This window comes from Peromyscus maniculatus, chromosome 17 (assembly GCF_049852395.1).
Source record: "Peromyscus maniculatus bairdii isolate BWxNUB_F1_BW_parent chromosome 17, HU_Pman_BW_mat_3.1, whole genome shotgun sequence".
In the NCBI taxonomy this organism is placed as follows: domain Eukaryota; kingdom Metazoa; phylum Chordata; class Mammalia; order Rodentia; family Cricetidae; genus Peromyscus; species Peromyscus maniculatus.
The window spans coordinates 52,676,449-52,697,566 of NC_134868.1; the positions used below are offsets into that span (position 1 = coordinate 52,676,449).

A 21,118-nucleotide genomic window follows, 5' to 3' on the forward strand; every position below is an offset into this window, starting at 1 on the left:
AGGTGTGGCCTTGCTAGAGGAAGTATGTCACTGGGGGTGAGCCTTGAGAGTTAAAGCCTCCTCCCACTTTTAGCTCTCTCTCTCTCTCTCTCTCTCTCTGCTTGATGCTTCTGCACCTGTAAGATTCATGCATTTGAAGATGGGATCTCTCAATTCCCTGTTCCTGCCTCCTGGCACCATGCCTGCCTCTTGCTGCCATGCCTCCTCCTCATGATGGACTCGTATCCCTCCAGAACCTCAAGACCAAATTTACTCTTCCTTCTGAAAGTCACCTTGGTCATGTTGTTTTATCACAGCAACTTATAGATTCAGATGACACAATAAAGGCATTGCCATATTGTGACAAGGTAACTTCAAAAGGGAACTAACTCTGTGATAGGCTAAGCATTCATAAGCACAGGAATGAACCAACTCTAAGGTGAAATAGCAAATTTCTGTATTTGGACCCCCAGTGCTTATGAGGTTGTGAGAGACATTCATGGACTTATGCAATATGTAACTGCTGAGCATATGTTATTCTTGATGCTTAGATACTATAGAATAAAACAAAGCAAACAGGCTTCCCTTGAGGACATCAATCAGTAGTTTTAAATGCCAATTACAAATTCAAGATGATACAGTAGGAGCAAGATTTGTGTTCAGTACAGTTGTGCCCAAATAAAGAAAAATGATCTGGGTATTTGGAGGGAAGAAAGATCAGAACTGTTGTTGGCACAGACAAGGCCTCATGCTGGAGAAGCCATTATTTCTGCTGCTGGGCAGTGAAATACCACATGTTGGAGCTCAGTGTGGGAGAGTCCCATGATGCAATGTCACTAGTGATGTAGGTTTATTTCTAAAATGGAATCACTCCGGCTGGTTCCCTCAGGCAGCCACCCAAGGAGATACACCTGCTGCTTTGCACATGCCTCCTTTGCCCTCCATAGGAGGCATCTCACTACACCGAAGGACATTTTTGTCTGGGGCTTGCTTCTTCCTGGGGTTTCAGCCTGGCAGTCTTTAGGAGAGGGGTGGTGTTGTCAATTACACTTTTCATTTGCTCTCTGTGGGACTCATATCCACCCAAGCACGGCTCTATGAATCACTACAGGAAGCAGCAATTGGATACCTGGGACTGTCCTTCTCCAATATGACACCAGCAGAGGCATCCGGAGACATGATTGTTATGTAGTATGACAACCAAGTATGTAAGGATTTCTCCACAAATCTACTATTCCTTGATTTGTGTACATTAAAACACAAGGGAAGAAAAGGAATATTCTGAGCTAACTAAGTTCCATCAGTGGGAAGGGGAGGGGCTCATGAGGTCTCACCTGCCGCTGAAGGAGGGAGACTTTTATTTGGGTGGTAGCCCAGTAAATGGCCCTACACCATACATACATGGGCAGCACTAATGGTATTCAGAAGCACCCATTATTATAAAATAGTAATAAGGAAAAGAAGATGTGAAGTTGGGAAGGAGATGGGTTGATGGGTCCTGGGGGTAGTTAGAGGAAGGCAATGGTGGTAGATAGAGTCAAAATATATTTTACATGTATGAAATTTTCAATTAAAGATTTAAAACTGCTAAAAGAAAGATGGTGATATATTCCTCACAAGCTATATTTTTGCTTGGAATTTCCTCATTTATTAACCGAGTTAATACATGTTCCTGTTGTAAGACACTAAAAATATTTATATAATATTCACTGTATTTACAGGGAGAAGAAGTGATGATTTCAGCTGCCAAAGGGCATAATTTATTTTAGAAACTGTAGAAATATAAGAAGCTGTCTTAAGGGTGTTTACATTTCCAGAGAAGAGTTGGGACTTTGTGTCTTTTCATGTTTTGTTTTAACAAAATGTTTAAGAATTTTTGAATACATTTTTATTTAGTTAATATCAATTATATATTCTAATCATTCTTTTCACTCCCTTCTTTGGGGTTCATGATTTGTGTTTTGATCGTGTAGCTGATGTGGTAGTCTACTGGAAATTGAAGTTGGAATGGTGGCATTACTTGTTTACCATTAGTGCCCTTTTGTGTGTGCATCAAGAGTAAGGTGTGAAGCTGTCTGAGGAGACAGTCATCCTTTCAGAAGCACACTCTTTGTATCTTCATTCCCCATGACGCTGCTTGTAAAATAGGCACGTGCTATTTACATTCATCATATCGGCTGTCAACACATTGCTTAATGAAGCAAGTACTTTTGTTCGGAGAAAATGAATGTTTCCCCTTTGATTAGCTGTTATTTAAAATGTGCTGATTGAAGCAAGTTGGTTACTTTTCAGTGGGCCTCTTTGCAGTGCTACTAACTCTTAAAGTTGACGGTGCTCATATATTTACAGGTGCAATGATACCTCCTGGGGCAGCTTGTTTAAACACCAGATGGGGGTAGTCTTTGGATTCCTTTTGTGAGTCCAGTCTAAATCCTTCAATAAAATAACTGCATGGACCTAAAAATCTCATTTTCCAGCACTGATTTTGGCATGGGGCACTGTTACTCATAAATAATATTAATTGCTGTGTGGTGGTGGCACATGCCTTTAATCCCAGTACTCGGGATTCTCTGTGAGTTCAAGGCCAGCCTAGTCTACAGAGTGAGATCCAGGACAGGCACCAAAACTACACAGAGAAACCCTGTCTTGAAAAAAACCAAGATAGATAGATAGATAGATAGATAATATTAATAAACTCTCCTCTCATTTGAACCTGCATTCATACTGCAGCAGTTGTATGAGGCTGATCTCCAGTGTGGGCCGTCATCATATGTGAGTGATGGCTGTTGGCTTTGATACATTAAACACTGATTTTTTTTTCTTTCTACTTGATAGTATTTGTTATTTGTCCTTGGAAAATATAAAACACCCTGCAGTCAGCTCTCTCTCTTCTTTTTGGTTATGTTTGTTTTGACACATAGTCTCATGTAGCCCAGAATGTCCTCAAACTCCATATGAACTTGGCATTGACCTTGAGCTTCTGATCCCCCTGCCTCCACCTCCCAAGTGTGGATGTCATAGATGTAATCTACCACACCTGCTTTTATGTGGTGCTGGGCTTCCAGTATGCTAGAGCGCATTTTACCTATAGCTGTTTGTAGAAATTCAGGGTTGTTGGTGTTCCCCATATGCTCTGCAGTCAAATAGTCAAAGTCATTAAGGTCACATGAGGATCTGGTAGATGAATCTGACTGCTAAAGTGGACCCCCAAGAATGTCTGCTCCCGAAGACCACGAAAGGCAACTGGAACAAAATGGGTACAATGAGATCTTGTGAAGGGCTGTTGAGGAGCAGGTTGGATATGGATTCTGGAGCTCAAAGGAGACAGTTGATGGTGGGTGAACCCAGGGCCTTTTCTTAACTGAGGTGCTTCAGTATTGGTTCTCATAGTGGCAGCTAGGTGTCTCCATGTCATGGCTCTGAAGATGCCTTGCTGTGTGAAAGGCAGAGGGTGTGGCCATATGACAGGGTTGAGGGGACATCTCATGGGTCTTGGCAAACAGGAGGCCTGTGGGACTAAGTCCTGAGATGGGGAGATGTCAGTGGAAGGTGCCATACCAGGGAACCAGTGTGGGGAGGAGCATCTTAAGGATGACAGGCCAGGCAGGGACCTGAGTGTGTGTAAGGATGGGAGGTCAAATTTTACAAGCTGGCATCAGGAATCCTCAGCTTTTCATATCTGTCAGCCTGGTGAACGTGACTCAAACCATAGACTCTCTCTTGGCATGCTTTGATGTTTTCAAATGAAGATGTGCACCTTTATTGTTACTTTCGCCCTCAGGTGTGTGAGTAGAAACGATTCAAATTCGGTGGCCTTGGTTTCTCTGTCAGAATGCAGGCAAGATGCATCTGGATTCCCTGGAATCGGATATCCTCTGAGCTATGGCTTCCGTCCTTGTATTGGGGAACTTCTGCCAAGATCATTGTTTAGTGTCTGAACTTACTTTGTGTGTCTTTTGGGAAATGTTCCTAGCTCCTGTATCTTTAGAGCTGTGACCAGGGTCACACTCAACTTTTTAGATGCCTATAGCTCCAGCTGCTGGGCACCTCCATAATGCACATATTGTCTGATGTCTTCCCAGCCAACTGACTGCCAAGTGTCTCTCTGACTGTTTTGCTCTTTAGCCCACAGAGAAAACAGCTTCTAAAGTGTTCATGTGGTTAAATCAAGATTTTTCCAGATGAATTGATTGTTTCCTTATGTAGAACTAGGGTCTCATGTAGCCTAGGCTGGCATAGAACTCTTGATCTTTCTGCCTCTACTTCTCAGGTGCAGAGATACAGCAGGTACCACCATATCCTGCCCAATCTTTCCATACTAGGGAACTTCCTTTGACCTGGGTTTAGTTGGGTGACTAAGCCAAGGAGCCAGCAAGACTCTCTGGGATTTGGGCACCTTAAAATCCAGCCTCCTTGAAAGAGGTTTGCCTATAGTTCATTTTGGTTCCACATCCTATGAGTTTGCTAGTCATGGAGCTTTGGGGACTTGATGGCAAGCACTGTCACCTTGGCCCCAATTCCATTCCCCTAAAGTTTTAGAGAGCTTCCATAAGGCAAGATCTCTAGACAACCATAAGAAGCCTGTCTGATAAAGAAATGGATGCTGTAAAAACCAGCTAAGGTAAATGGGCTCAATTTATGGTAAATTTCAAGGAGAATGCCACTAAATTTGTCAAAGGTACTAGGGTTAATTTCCCTCCTATAGTCTTTTAACTTTTGTTATTTTCCTTAAAGTAAAATCTTGTACTCCAGTGAGACGTGGAAGCAGTGACATACTCCCGAGATGAAACCATGTCCTTTAAATCATGCTTTCCCAGTTGACTGTTTGTTATGGTCCCTTGTTCTATTGTTCTATTGCCCACATACTGGCATGTGTTTTTGCATAGTTGTTGAAGTCACAGGAGATTTAGCCTTCAGAATTCCCGGAGTCTTCTCTTACTGCAGTGAATGTCAAAGCTGTTATAAGAGTCAAACTCAGTTTCCTCTTTGTTTGTTAATGAGGTCACGCTGTTGGGTTCACAAGGCTGTTGTGACAAGATAAGACAATGAATAGAAAATTAACACTCCTCAAATAGAAGGTATTATTAAGTAGTCCTCTGATAGTGAAATTCCACCCCGCAAATGTTTGTAAATTAGATGTATCAGTGGTGTGACGGAGTTGAAATTAATTCTATACCTATACAAAACTACACGTGAGGAACACGTCTGCTTCCAGGGACCTTCCATGAACAAACTTGATTATGTTATTTTATGGTTTAGATACAGTCAATGTGTACCTATTAATGTTTGAACTGGTTTCTTCTGCCATTGAAGCCCTGCTTCCTGGCTCTATTTGCTCTGTCTCCAAGAAAGACCTACTTTTTCCTGCTTCTCTGAGCTTTAGTGTCAAGGCCACATAGTTCTACCTTTCTATAAAGCATGCTCCCCTGCAGGCAGTGTCTCCCCCGCCCTCGATTATTTCATTTGGAATCAAGGTTCACCCAAGAGACTGTTTCACCTGGGAAGAATTCCTAGATTTTGCCAGCTAGCCTCTTACTCATTCTGCTTTCACAGAGCTGTTTGTCTTTCCACTGTATTGTTAGGTAGTCTTGGACAAAGGAGGGAGAGTGCTGGAATACAGGTTGTTTTACTGGTGAGAATGTAAGTTCTTAGGGTTACCAATCATTCTCTGGTCCTGTTTCTTCATTAGCCTTGTGTTCTTTTGATTTAAAAACAAAAATCAAGAGCATAAAAATGCAGCTGTTAATGACTCTTAAGAGTCCTAAAAATGACTGCTAAGTCGGTCATTTCCAACTGTGTTTAATGGAACTCCATTTACTTGACTGTGTGAGGAAACCTTTGGCCAGAGAAAGCCTCCCTGTGTCTGAGACAGCAAGTGAAGCTTGAATTTTGAACTATGAATCTTAACTGCTCCCTGTAGAAGAAACAGAAAGACACGACAAAAAGATGCAGAAGTAAAGATAATGAAAGACAGGGAGATTTTCCCACTGTTTTGCTTCTGGGAGACTGGAGACTACAGAAACGAACATTCTCTTCCTGAGAATACACGTGGGATAGTGCAGAGGCAGCTTAGCCGAAGGAAATGATAACCTTCTTACTCATCCATTTGCAAGCAAATGTGTGTGTGTGTGTGTGTGTGTGTGTGTGTGTGTGTGTGTGTGTGTGTGTGTTGGAACCCAGAGGGTAGATAAACAGGAAACAATCATCAGTTCAGCAGCCAAAGTGGAAAATAGACAGGAAGGAGGGAAAGTCCCCAGCAGAGGACGATCATACTGTATGATTATTGCTAAGTAGGAAGACCTTGCCATGGGGGTAATATACTTCCTATTAGCATTAATGGCTATCGGCTTTATTTCTCCCAGCAGCATGAGCATGCGTGAGAAGCTCCACTGATTGGATTATCCACACTGCTTGCTAACGATCAATTGATTCTTCCTCTCTTTATCCCGTCCGGACATGCTCTTCCTTTCTTGTCTCTGCAGCTTAGGTTGCATGTCTACTGTGATAAACATGATTGCTCTTAGACATAGAGATCATCTCCAAATCTCTTCATTGGAGTTAAGGAGATGGTCTGCAAAGGTGCGTTTCTCAAGATGGGTCGATGTAAATGCTTTCTTTCTTTCTTTTCTTTTTTTTTTTTTTTGTCTCTTAGGCAAGACTTGTTTTGGGGGAAACTGATGACTTCGGTGTGCTGTACCAGACATGTTCTGCTTTGAATGAATAATAAAAGCAAATAGAGCTAACTTTCTAAAGTTTCCAAGGATGGCAGTGGGAGAGAGAGGAAGAGAGAGAGAGTCAGAAAGACACAGAGAGAGGACAAAGAATGAATATATACATATGAAATGAATACATCCATTAGTAAAGAATAGAAGAGTTACAGTTCAACATCAAAAGCAGTGAGGGCAAGAACTAAAGCAAGACAGGAACCTGGAGGCAGGAGCTGATGCAGAGACTATGGAGGGTGCTGCTTCCTGGCTTGCTCAGTCTGCTTTCTTATTGAACCCAGGACTAGTAGCCCAGAGGTGGCCACACCTACAATAAACTGAACCCTTCCACATCAGTCACTCAGAAAATACCCTATTACCTTGGGTACAGCTCAAGCTTATGGAAGAGAAGAAAACAAAAGAATAGAAGGTAGATTATTCCAGGAATGACTACCAAATTCACAAGATGTTTGGAAAAACAACTAACAAAAATCATTCAAATCACATGGGGTCATAACTGCGGTACAGTTCAAGTTTAAATTTTTTTTAAATGTCAAAGATCACAAACTAAGTTGTCTTATGAATGATAGCTATGGTAGCATTTAATCCATAATTAATCAACATTTATTTATGATGAGCCTCAAGATTTTTCACCTAAGTGTCTTTATTTATGTAGTAAGTATATGTTCAGCTCCACCCTTTGCTGGCTGGATGATAATGATGGTCAGCATCACGTAACATGTGTGGCTTACATGGTCTTCTTCTGTAATCATGGTCCCCTCAGTTTCTACTCTACTCCCCGGGAATTACACACTTGGAAGGAGGTGAGCACACACATCTTTGTGAGCTCCATCCAAGCTTTATGTGTTAATGCTTTGCTGTCTTTTCTGTCCATCCAGGCTCATCTGGTACCTGTGACTGCTTTGTACAGCCTGTGTATTGAAGGACAGATTTCATAACCACTAGCAAACTCACCTTACCTTTCAATACTGTATTCTGTAGTCACACATTTCCCCACCCTTTTATGAGATCAAGTCTTTCTGTGGCTGGCTATAGTAATGTCTTCTTTTGTATGGGGTTTTTACATTTTTTTAAAAAACAAGAAATAGCAAATGAAATTGACATAGCACCACCAAAAAGTTAGGGCCTATGACTGGGCACCTGAGGGAGAGATGTGTTACTGAATGAATGGTCAAGGGTGCTCTTGTAGGTCAAAGCTAAAATCAACTCAAAAATATGCTACTCAAGTACCAAATAATTCCATCCATGTCTCAGTCACTTTCTCCTCCTAATTCATCACATTCAACAAGAAGGCATGTATTGGGTCAGGGATGGGACCATTCATCAGTACTTTTACTTACAGGTGCATTCGAAGGAGATTGCAGTATGGTAGGCCTATTTTTCTTGTGGTATTTCCCTGGAGTATTTTCAGATAAATTCTGGACATTGCAGCCTAATCTAACTTTACTCCAGGCTCTTAGGCAGCCTAGAAGACCCTGGGGTAAGTATATTGTCTTTGCTTATGTGATCATTCCTATTGATTTTCATTCGTGGACATATTTCTTCTTGTCTAAGAAAGGTGACTGTGAAATATAACAAATTACTATTCTGGATATTGCTTCTCCTTTGTGTGTTTTAATTGCATATGTTAACTCTTGATTCTTCTGGTTTCACATTTTCAGTTGGTATTCATTGAGTGGATAGAGTGCTGCCCAGTGCAGCACTCACGAGGCTGGCACAGTCTAGACCTCAGGCGGGGTCCCATCTCTAAGGAGTCAGCTTGTCTCAGATACAAAGCTGCATGCTCTGTTTTGTCTGGTGGAGAAGACTTTTTCATAGACCCTCCTGTTTACCATTGGCACCACTCTGAGGAGTGACTGTCCCACCAAGACTGGAGGACATTTCTAGCCACCTTCATAGTTGTGTGCTTATATGCCATTCACTATATTCTTGAACTTGACAACCTGATAACGTGAACTAGGACAGATGTATAGCTTCAGGTCCTGCTGCTGACCACACCTCTTTAATGAACACCACTGTGCACTGTGGGGAAGACCTAAGATCAGCACACTGGGGACCTGAGACTTCCTGGGTGCCTGAACTACCACATTGGGAGTGAACGGAAGCCACAGCAGGGCACACAATTTCTTCATTTCTGCCATTGTAGCCTGTAGCTTTTAATATAGCTCCTGCACTGAGCAAGAAGTGTCTCGGTAGGAACAAAAAAGGCTTCACAAAAAAATGAACAAACACAGAAACAAAGACAAATCCCAAAGGATACTTCTGGTACAAGATCATTGTGCAAGTTACTGAAATGCAGTGTGAGCAGAAATATGTGAGGAGCTTGGTTAGGACACAGCCAGGTCTGGGAGACCTGGGATGCTGCTGTTGCTATGTGTCAACCCGAATCCATTCTTTTCCCAAATAGTTCAGAAGGTGGCTTCTGGTTCTTTGTTTACCAGTTTTTTTATTGCTGTGAACGAAAACCTGAAATAAGGGAGGATAAATAGTTTCAGAGAATACAGTGCATCGTGTTAGGATTGGGTTTGCAATGGCAAGCAGTTCTCACATGGCCTTGACCAGTAGCAGAGAGCTTGGGTCAGAAATGATTCAGGCCAGGACACTCAAAGCCATGCATGCCCCTAGTAACCCATCTCTGCCAGCTATACCTCCTGCCTAAAAGGATCCATAGCACCCTCTCAACAACAGCAATAACAACAAAAATGAGCCAACGGCTAGGGACCAAGTGTTCAAACACATGAGCTTGTTGGGATTGCTCCAGACCCAAACCATAACAGTCACATCCTGGTACTTTTGAAATGACTCCCCAGGGGAGCTCCAGAAGCTCTGCAGGAGTATTGTGATGATACACATTGCTACTACACAGGGTTGTGGAAGATGGGGTTTGGAGCCAGAGAAATGCAATCTGTGAGAAAAGACACTCCACGACTCCACCACACTACCTCCTGTCACTCTGCCTTTGTAGATGGGCTCTGTCACATGTATGTCAAAGCATGTCTAGATGCTTTTCCTGTATGGTTAGTCTGCCCGAGGATATCCAAGTGAGTCCAGGTCTGCTCTGGATGGCTTGTTTTATAAGTGTAAGCTGTCCTGTCATATGGTAATGGTGCACAGGGCTTCTATCTCCCTTCATTGCTCTCATACTCCTGTGACAGGGATGACGTGGGCCATTGTCTTTAACTGTCAGACTGGGACTGTAAGTTCCTTCAGGACAGAGACTATTCTTAGTCATTGTTGACTTTCAGAGCAAACCATCTTGACTAATAGGTAGTGCTCAATACCCACATTTAAATTTGAAGGGACAGACTATCCTTCCCAGATGTAAAGGGAGAAATTCTTTCTAATATTAGCTGTGTTATAAGTGAACAAATTACCTATTTTAATAGGATATCATGTGTGTGTATGTTTGTTTATGACATCTACATTTTAAAATACTTCTTTACGTGTTGCTTAGACCTCTTTAGATTAAGAAAACTGTAGGAAGTTAGTAACTGCATGGAGTCTCTGCTTAAACTTGCTGGAATCACTCATGGCAGACTTTAGTCCACAGGTCCCTTTTCCCGTATTTCTTTGTAAACTCTTCAGCATTCTTTCAGATTTTTTTTTGTTGTTGTTCTTAGAGTATTCTTCAGCTAGGTCAGCTGAGAGTGGGTACTCAGGCTGGGTGGTTCATCAGTGCTATGAGGGAGTGGACGCCTTGGCCTGTCTTGACAGCTGACTTCCAATTTTCAGTACTAATTACTGGCAGACAGGCCTTCCCCTTCTCATCAATGTTAGGGTGGTAGATCTTTGTTTTAAATGTGATCATGGGTGGTTTGAATGGGTACTATGCTGGAAAGTTGATTTGAATTCTGAAGGCCTCCTTAATCATATGGAGGGTGGTCAGGAATGGTATGCCCTCGCCAAGTCAATAAATTAGCTTCATCAACCTACATGTGAGGGAAGTTTTTCATTCCACATTTACGGCTCTCTTCAAGCTCCTCCCACCATCTTGGATCTGGTGGTCAAAGAGTCCTGTCTTCTTTTATTTTCAACACAAGCTTTCTTTGTGTAGCCCTGGCTGTCCTGGAACTTGCTCTGTAGACCAGGCTAGCATTTAACTCAGAGATCTGCCTGCCTTTACCCACTGAGTGCTGGGATTAAAGGTGTGCGGCACTACTCTGGGCTTCATTTATTTCTTTTTAAAATTTCACACATCGCATCTTGTTTATTCTTAGCCATTAGTTGTTCATGTGTTTTTTCTGCCATCCCCTCTCTTCTCTTTTCTTTACCAGACACCTCTAAGTATCTTTCAAGCTATTGAAATTATTATACACCTCACCAATACTTTGTACCTTTTATTCTCCTTTCTCTGTTCATCTTCTGTCGATTTTGTTACTATGTTTAAAAGTTTATTAGTAGTTTATTTTGTAATCTGAATTCCAATTAATTTCACTGTGTTTTTCATTTCAGGCCTTTTATTTTCATTGAAAAACATTTCTCCCCTGCCTCTACATAGCCCATTTGGCCATCCCAGAACACATGAGATAAAATTGTATTAACTTTGGAAAGTGTCATTTCTTCATTAAATCTAATTTATTTCCTTTTCTTCTCATCCCCTATCATGATTTTTCATGCATACCTGCCTGCTCATCTCTTTCTTTTGTGCTGTCCTGCCTTTCTCTTTCACGCTTAGCTGCTGCTACATGATGCCAGATGAGTGATTTCTATATGATGCGTGATGTGCCCACAATTCCTTGGATGCTGGGAAGACTTCTGTTTACATGATTAGAGTTGACCAATATGATTGTGGCTACTGTGGAAGTTATTTGTGTTTATTCTGTTTGGGATTTGGTGAGCTTTTTGTTTTTTTTTTTTGTTTGTTGTTGTTGAGAGTGTTGTGCATCCTAGACTGTTCTCAAACTCAGTAGGTGATCAAGGATGACATTGAACTTCTGAACCTACTGTTTCCACCTCCCTACTGCTAGGAATCCAGGCATGCATTATTGAACTCAGTTTTATCTAGTTCTGGGGATCAAAACCAGAGTTTGGGGCTTTCTAGGCCAGTACTGAGCTACCTCCCCAGCCTCATGGAATTTAAAATTTTTTCTCAAATCTTGGAAATATTTTGGCATTGTTTATTGAATTTCTGTTTCTCTCTCCTTTGTATATGTTAGAGGATGTGCTGTGGATACAGAAGTAGTGAATGACTTGTTTATTGTTTTAAATCTTTGTGTATTTCTGTGCCTTTTTTGGAAATCATCTTGGGAACCATGTCTTCCAGTTTACTGGTCCTTTGCTTAGGGCCTTGTTGTCTGTTCACTGCAGCCAGGATGCTTTTTCTTCTGATGCTGTTCTTACCTACAGGTTCTGTTCTGTTTTGAAATTTGTCTTTGTGGGATATTCATATTCATTTCAACGTTCTGGAGCATATGGAGCTGGTGTAATTAGTGTTCTTTTGTGTTCTTTGGGGTCTCTCCTCCCTGTCATTTATGGGTCTCTTTCTATACATTGACTTATAACTGTCAATGAGTTATATTGCCCCACATCTTTGCATGCCTCATAAATTTTGATTGGATGGCAGAAAGAGAATTTTATGCTGTTTGTTCACTGGCTGTGTTTCATTAATATGCTGTCAGAGTTGATTCTGACCTGTGCTTAATTGACTTAGCGTCCTCTCAAGATGTGCCTGTCAGCTTGGAGAAGGTCCAGAGAAACCTCAGTCTAAGGGGAATTTTCCTGTCCAACAAGGCTGAAGAACTTTAGTCAGTGTGTTCTGATAGCTCCACCAAGTGTGACAAAGCTCTTCCTTAGTAGTTGGAGTCATATGTGAGCCCTGGGAATTGTTCAGCTTCATCCTTCTCACTATTTTTGCTCACTGTTGGGTATTTTTTTTATGTATATGTGAGTGATCAGACTCAAGGGACTTTTCTGTACAGATCCGAAGTTGTCTCTGTCAACTTCCCACTCTTTTTGGACTAGAAATGTTAGCTACACTTCCATCCCAAATGTTAACATATGTCTTCCAAACTCCTGGAGATTATCTAACTCTGTTACCCTCCACCTTGAGACTTGAAAATGTCTCCTGAACATACAATGGTGTGAATGAACAGCACTCCTGGTTGGTTTTCCTTCCCTGTAGACCCCTATCATTTTCAAACTCTGTAGCTTTTTTCATTTTTGTATACTTTCTTAGTTAACTATGGAAAACAAATACCTATAGAAGATCCTCATCCATTTGATTTGGCTCTGTCCTTAAGTAACAAGATTGATATTTTACATAAGATTTGTGTATGTATATTTAATTTGCACGAGTGTTTTGCTTGTATGTTTGTTTGTATGTGCACTAATTGTGTGCCTGGCACCTATGACAATGAGGAGATGACATCAGTTTCCCCTGGAACTGGAGTTATAGGTGGCTGGAAGCCACCATGCCAATTTTGGAAACTGAACCCATGTTCTCTGCAAGAGCAGTCAATGTTCGCAACAACTGAGCCATCTCTTGGCTTCCAGGCATGACTGGTCTTTTAATGGTGAATCTCAGACATAGAAGATACTGTTTATATACTGCTCTGTTATATTGAGTCATGACAGAAATTTCCTTCTACACATACAATAGATTCCTGTAAAATTTATTTTCTTCATCTAACACCTATGTGCTTTTGATATCTACATATTGGTATCCTCAAGAAACATGTTGGGAAATCCCTCTCTATTTTACAAATTGTGTATACTTTTATTCGTTCACACTATAATCAGTCACATTCATCAGCAGATGCAATATTTTAAATTTAGTTTTAAAGCTACTATTTTGATTCCTTTATGGAATATGTCCTGTAAATATACTATATTTAATTCTAGTTGTTAAAATTTACTGGTAGCAATGTTATGGCCTATCTCCAGAATCCTATTAGTTGACTGCCCATGCAACTGACTCTGTAGTTGATGAGTGCAATACACTAGTTACTGTGGTTAACAGTAGTTTTCCAGTCCTTTGTGACTTTACTAATTTTACATGGCTTTCCAGAAGATTGTTGGGAAGATATCAAAATCTGAACGATTTTGAAATGTGTGGCTTTTGGTTTTGCTTTTTTTTTTCTTTTCGTTTTTTTGTTTTTATATTGGGGATTGAACCTAAGGCACTGTGAATGTTACCACAGTATCCTGAATTATTATATTTATGTTTTATTTTGAAATAATGTTTCTGTAAGTTTCTTGGGTTAGCCTTCATCTTATTCTGTAGCCCTGGCTGGCCTTGAACTTAAATCTTCCTTACTCTCCAGCAGAGCTGTGATTAATAGCATGTGACACTTAATATGGTCAATCTTCTAACTTCCTGTTTTTTATAATTCAGTAATTTTTAATAAATGTACCAAGTCATACAGTCATGAGCACAGTTCATTTCTAGATCATGCTTGTCACCTCCATGGGCTCCTGTACATGTATGTGCAACTTTTTTCTGTCCATGTTTTATGTATTCTGACAGTCTCTTAAGGGCATACGCATTTGTGGCGGTGAGGTGATCAGTTTATTATTATAAAATAGCCCATTTCTATGTGGCAGCTCTTTCTGCTATTGTTACTTTATCAGTATGAAAACAAAACTTCTCCAGCTTTCGTAAGATTACTGTTTACATATTACCACCTTAAAAATATTTTCCTATCAAATAATGTCTTTTTATAAAGTGAACACTTTAGGGATCACATAACGGGGTCCTTACTTTTCACGTGTAGTATGATTCTCAGTTTTTTAAGCTCACTAGTGTGCCAGCAGGTATACATGTACAAAGGAATATCTGATGAAGGTGTTCACGTCCAGAAGTTCAGGTGTGCCTTTTCATCTTTCACTGTCTTCTGTTTTTTTTTTTTTTTATACTGTGCCTTTTGATATGTTTTCTTATCATTCATTATACTATTGTGTCCATGACATTGGAGTCATGCACCGTATTTCCCGAAGTCTCCTCGGGACAGCAGGAATCGTGACCCCTGAGTATAGAGGGGGGTGGGCACTGCCAGGGTCACCCCTCCCTCTCTACTAAACCCTTCCTCCTTCCCGATGAGTCTGCTACCACGTTCACGAACATTTGTGCAGCCCACTGGGTGTTACTAACTTTGCTTTCATGAGCAACTGTGGGGGTTATTATTTACTAAAGACCGGGCAACCTATCAGGGGCTACACCATTGGAGAAAAGTGATAGCTATTGTCTCAGCAATCATTGACTGCCAGTGGTGCCTCCCAGAGAGGTGGGTGTTAAGGTTCTGATCCCTGCCCCTTGGGACCGCCCTGCGTCCTGATGTAGAAGCCTCTTCTTAAGGAAAAATTCCACCCATTTCTATTTCTCTCTCTCTCTCTCTCTCTCTCTCTCTCTCTCTCTCTCTCTCTCTCTCTCTCTCTCTCCTGCTTCACTCCCACGAGGTGTGCACCCCCTTGACCCCCTCTCTCTCCCTCTCCTTTCTGTCTTTTCCTATCTTTCTTTTTATCCCTCATTATAATAAACCATTTCCACATGGATGCAGCCTCTGAGTTGTGAATTGTCCACCTGCCACCATCTTCGCTTGGAGTGGGTCACCCTACTGATGTATCTGCCCAGCATGGTTCCCTGCAGGTATGGGATACCCTCAGGGTCCCCCCAGATTAGTCACAAATCATAGCAGTGGGACCTCATGAGCCTCTGCTCCGTCCACAGTGAACTCAGCTTGGATGAGTTCATCACCCTGGTATTTCTGTCTAAAACCTAAAAGAGAAAGTTATCCACACCAGTCTTCACATGAGAAAATACACACAAAGTCATCTCCTTCCATCCATGAGAAATATATATTAAATGTAAGATTATGAAGGTTAGCTAAAAATTTGAACCTTCCCCCCCCCAAATTTAGAAAAAGATCACTACAAGTCTGACAGCAATTACAGGAGAGCCACCAGGGGTAAAGCCTTATAAGCAGGGTAGTTAAACTTCCGTCACCCAATTCAGCCTATTTAAAAGTGAGCCATAAAGCAAGGAAAAGTAATTAAAGAAGGGGGTTGCACTTGAACCTTGCAGGCATTGCAATATCTGGGCCAAATATTCAGAGAAATAAAGTTGGGCAAGGAAAGTGCCTTCACATCCATCAGAAGGTAGTGTCTGGTGCTAAAATAAATGAAAGCCATCAATGTCTAGCTTGTGGGCCCACACAAAGATGAACTTCCCATCTCAAAGCACACTGACCTGCGTCGCAGCCCACAAAGCCTTTTGTACTGGCTTCTTTCAGAAATGGAGTCAGCATATTCATGAAGTTCATTAAGGATGTCCATTCTTTTAGCCACTGCTGTGGAGGAAATGGTGTTGAGTATTCTATATTTTCCTTCCCTTAGCATCAACTTTGATCAAATTTGTTCTCATAATACCTGCAGCAGCTTCCAGAGTATAAATTACAACACTATGTAATTTATACTAATGAAACTGATAAAGTAACGATCCATTCTTTGAACAAGACCAGTTAATTCAAATCCAGCAGTGCAGCGGGCAGTGGGAAGAGTTATATTACTAGCCAGCATGATAAGAAGCTTAATGAGATCTGAGAGATATGATTGTGCCCAGAGAGATAATTGGCTCAAATTATTTTTCATTTTTCTTTAATCTTTACTTAAATGTGATTGCCAACATTCTCAGAGGATCAGAACTGGAGCCTCAGACAGAAACGGAAGGTTTGAATGTTGCAGAAATCAATTCCCTCAGGATATCTTTAGGGTAACCGGGACTCAGGTGAGAGCAGTTTCTTAGGTCACCATGGGGCCATGGCGTGGACTGGGCTTATGAAACCTCTGTCCTGTGGCACAAGTAAATGGATATGGTGGCGCCACCTGGAATCTGTATTTACGTGACACCATGTACCCTTTAAGGTTGAGCCACTGCATGTTCCTTCAGTATCCCTTGACTCTGCAGCAGCTCAGAGTTCAAAAGGCGCCATGTGCTCCCAGTCTTTGCATTCTGGTTTCTGGAGTACCAGATTCTGGTGTCAGTAATGTCTTCCCTCTGTGATTGTTCTTCTCTCTCTACCTCACATTGCTCTAGTGTGAAAATAGTCTCATTCTACACCGTAGTGGTTTCATGGCTTATACCTTCTTGAGGATCCTCAGAAACCAAGAGAAGCATGATCTCATCACATGGTGACAGAGGGAAAGAGGTACTAATAGCTATTTTCTTAAAACTCTTGCTTTCTACAGTTGTGGAAGGACACTGCACATCAGTTTAGACTGTGATCGCCTCATGCCTCCTGTGGTCCATTGGAGAGCTGCTCCACCCTGCATCCATTGGTGATGCTGTATTCATGGCCCCACTGGGCCCTTGTGGCCACATCTACAAATTGAAGCCTGAGTTCTCTGTCTTATCCCACTTCAAGTACCTGGTAAGTGACCTGATATGGTGAGAGCCTGCTTTGTTCCATGTTAAGTGACTTAGGAGACACAGTGAATGTGGAAAGGACAGATTTCCATCAAGAAAACTTAACCAGTCCCATAGACAGGTAAGAGAAACTAGTAGATGCACTTTCCTCTCTCTTGCTGTGTACTAAGCACGGCATCTAAAAAATTTATCTGAAAATATCCCATAGGCCCTCAGGACTCACAGTGTTTCTTGGAACATTCCAGGTAGTTTGTCATGAATCATAGGGTTTTCTTCCCACACCCCTCTCTTTTTCACTTTTCACCCTTGAGATTATGCCTCCTAATACAGTGCTGGCTTTTAAGTTTTGCCTCATGTTTCTCTTCCAAGGAACCTGACCTGCTGTAGAAAGGAAGATGCTTAAGGGAAGGGCGGGGCTTGTGTTGTTCACTGTCTAAAAGCAATCCTTACAGTCAGTGGCTATGCAGTGAAGCACCATTACCTGGAGTTCTCTTGTGTATACTGGTCAGGTTCAAAGGAAGCTCCAAATGCCCCAAACTCCAAAAGGCAGTCCAAATATCCAGAAATGGACTCAACCTGAACTATAGGAGGACTCCTGGAGGTTAGGTAAAGCCAGCATTCCTCAGGAACATGTGAAACTTGTTCACGTATACCAAAGGGAGTCACTTCCCTAACCTCTGGCAGAAGGGCACAGGGCTGCCTGTGGCCCCTATCAGCATATCAAAGCCTATGCTGGCCTCCAGGCTCCCTCAGTATCACCAGTACCAGTTACATATTTCAAAGTCTGTGCTGGCATCCAAGCCCTTCTCACCTCTCCCCCTTCCCTAAGCTCCCTCCAGCTCATGGACTTCCCTTCTCATTCTTCTTATAACCCCACTGGTCTATATTCACCCTATACTCTGCTCCTGCTTATCTTACCGTATTTTCTCTATTTTTCTTGTCCCCTGCTGTTCTCCCCTCTCTTGCAGATAGCCCGGCCACATCCAGTCTGCTGGCCATGTTCAGTCTACCTTTTCTCTCTGTCTTGGATTCTTCCAGATGCCTCTAGCTATTCTCTGATATCTACTCTAAAAACTGCCCCCTTACCCATACCATGCAGTGGTCACGTTACGAGTTTATATAGTACCGAGGTGAGAAGTGTTGGAGAGAATGAGTCCCTGTAGTGCATTGTGAAGCCATCAAGCAATAATGATGACAGGATCTGCAGAGTGGGTTTTTTTATATGATAGATTTGAAGGATTTTGGATAGAAAATAGCAAAAAAGTTCAGAGCTTTAACATTGCCTTTGAGGACGATTGTGTCATTAAGCCTGAGGAGGCACTGTACTGAACGTCAGACTCCACGTCTGATGAAAAGCGTAAGGTACCCGGGGAAAGCCTAAGCATACAGAATTCAAAGGTCCATATATCAGAGTCAAGTCCTGCAGCAAGCTCCTAGAGCTGGTCTAGTGCTACATGAGCCCGGGAACTGTGCACATCTAATTCCCTTGAACCCTTCCTGTTAATGGAAGCACACTCTTCAAGTTGCCAGAAGGAAAGAGTCTTGCCTTTCCTGAAAACATTCAATGATGTCACTTAACAGGAACATCACATTGTGGTGTCTACCGACTTCAAACTCTTGTCTCTCCATCAGAGAGAAGAAAATAGGCCGAGTGACACGGGTACTGGAGAGCCTGGTTGGTTTTCAGTGGATGGCACTGTTGGGATTGGATCGTGTGGTGTTAGTCATAGGGGCCGAATATGGAGGTGACTCTGGGATAATTCAGAGGTACATGTACTTTGAGGAAGGGTTTTCTACATTTACTGAGACAAGTGGAGCTGTTCTTAAGGGCTCTATGGTTTGGGTTACTGAAGCCTGAACTTCAAACTGGCCTGAGGAAAGGAAAAGATAACAGAAGCTTTATGGTACTGGATTGAAGAGAAAGTGAGAAATCTCAGGGATGGAGAAGTAGAAGTCAGGGAATGTTTCTGAGGTGAACCTGAGAACCATTGCTGACATGTTTCCCAAGGAGGCCTGGGTGACATCATTACCCTGAAGATATCTTCACTGGTCATGGATGGCCACTGCAGATGGAGACTGTAGAGGATGATTATGATACTTGAGTCTCTTGACTCAGTAGCAGCTCAGGCCTCATATTTAATAATCGTAAAAATCTCACCCTTTCCTATTCTGGTACAGTTCCTGGCAAGGAACCAGGAAATAAGTAGAGTTGGAACAAGCATCTTGAAAGAACACCACAGGGGTTTATCTCAGGGGGACTGATTTCTCCTTCAAAGGGCTCTGTGTTAGTGAGCTGTCAAGAACTGATAAAGCAAGCTAGAGGTCCACTACAGAAGCTGATGTCAATCCTCTGCTTGGCAGATGCGATTGTTCTTCTGAAACTCCGTGGACTGACCATATAGCTAGCAATAAAGACACTGTGAAGTTCTAACCATTGCACAGCTCCTCACGGACCCAGGCTTCATGGTTACAGTTTCAATCCTCACAGCCCAAAATTGTAGATTGTCACTGTAATGGATGGGTGCTGTTACGTGTCTTCCATCCTAGAACGCTGTCACTATCATTGACACCTCCATCAGCTTCACACAGTACCTGATCATCTTGAGTTTCTATAGAGCATCTTGCTGACTACTGTATTGGTATCATCTTCCCTTTCAGAGCTTGTGATGAGTTCTGTCTTAGGCCAGTTTGCTGAAACAAAACAGACTAAGGGGGCTTAAGCAATCGATGCATCCCATCCTTCATGGCTGTGGAGGTCATGGTACCAGAAGATTTCATTCCAGTGAGGGCTCAGAAGCTAGAGCTGCCAGAATCCACATGGCCATCACATAGGCCGTAGTGTGTACAGAAGGGGAATGATGGAGTCTTAGTCTCTGAAAGGAGCTAGAGCACAGCCCCATGGGAAAGATCTGCCCTCCTGACTCCCAAACTGCTCTCCACTTGAAAAACATCTTTCTCTTTCTTATTATAGCATCAGATTAAACTTGGGACACAAGACACTCTTCTGATAACTGAAGCTCACCATAAGAACTGTGTTATTGATCCCTGTGAGCCAGAATAAAGGAGAATAGACAGCTAACACTTGTCCCATTGAGTGGTACATCCTGGATCAGAGGAGCAGAATAAGCAGAGTGCACTTCCAGTGCTTCCTCAACTCAAAGCTGAGAGGCTGCTCACATTCAGTGCTGTGAGGAGAGCAGTGCTTAGTTCTGCGTCATAGCTGTGGTCTCATTACCTTTTCCTCCTGGGGCCTCTGAACATAGCACCACCCTGAGGTGAACCTTAATAATGCCTTCATATTCTTTCACACCCCTGGAGACTAGAAGTATAAAGCCATTCTTTCTCATAATGTTCAGAGGGATAAATCATTCTTAGCTCTTAGGGCTTTCTTTGTTCACTGCCATCCCTGACATTCCTCCTCTAGGAGACACATCACTATAATCCCAGCCCTCATTGATTCATGCTCATCCATTCTCCCAATGTTTCCATGTCATCTTCCCTATGTGCATGCCTGACTCTGTGTACTAACATGCCCTTAAGACACCTGTCACATTAAAATAGCACACTTCCACTTCATCCTAACAATTATAATGGCAAAAGTCATGTTTCCAAATATGGCTGCTTTTATAAGCATTGGAGATGGATGGGACTAAAATATAAACTTTTGGAGTCATAATTCAATTCAAAACACCCAGTATATTGCTAGATTATCTTAGATTCAGCTTCAAGACTATCTTCATGGGCAGTAGTAAAGGGAAGTGTTTCTAAGGGGAAGGCCTTTGCATAGTTCATTGGCTTATCCATTTCCATAGAAGACAAGGTGAACTGATGTGTAGACTACAATCTTCCATAAGCATCATGAGGTCTGGGTTCCAGAACCCACTATGGATTCTGTGCATGTTTAAGTGTCTTATGTAAAATGGTATATCTGTATAGAATGTACATAGATCTTGGCATATGATTTAAACAATTCCTAGATTACATGCATTACCCTACACATTGTAAATGCTATAAAGTAGCTATTATGCTGCATTTCTCAATGAATAATGGCAAG

At 42.0% G+C, this 21,118-nt stretch overlaps 1 pseudogene; it reads right to left on the minus strand.

Moving 5' to 3' along the window:
- Window positions 1-10,227: 10,227 nt before the first annotated feature.
- On the minus strand, window positions 10,228-10,681 carry LOC143269093 (ubiquitin-conjugating enzyme E2 L3 pseudogene; annotated as a pseudogene).
- Between the last annotated feature and the right edge of the window lie 10,437 nt (window positions 10,682-21,118).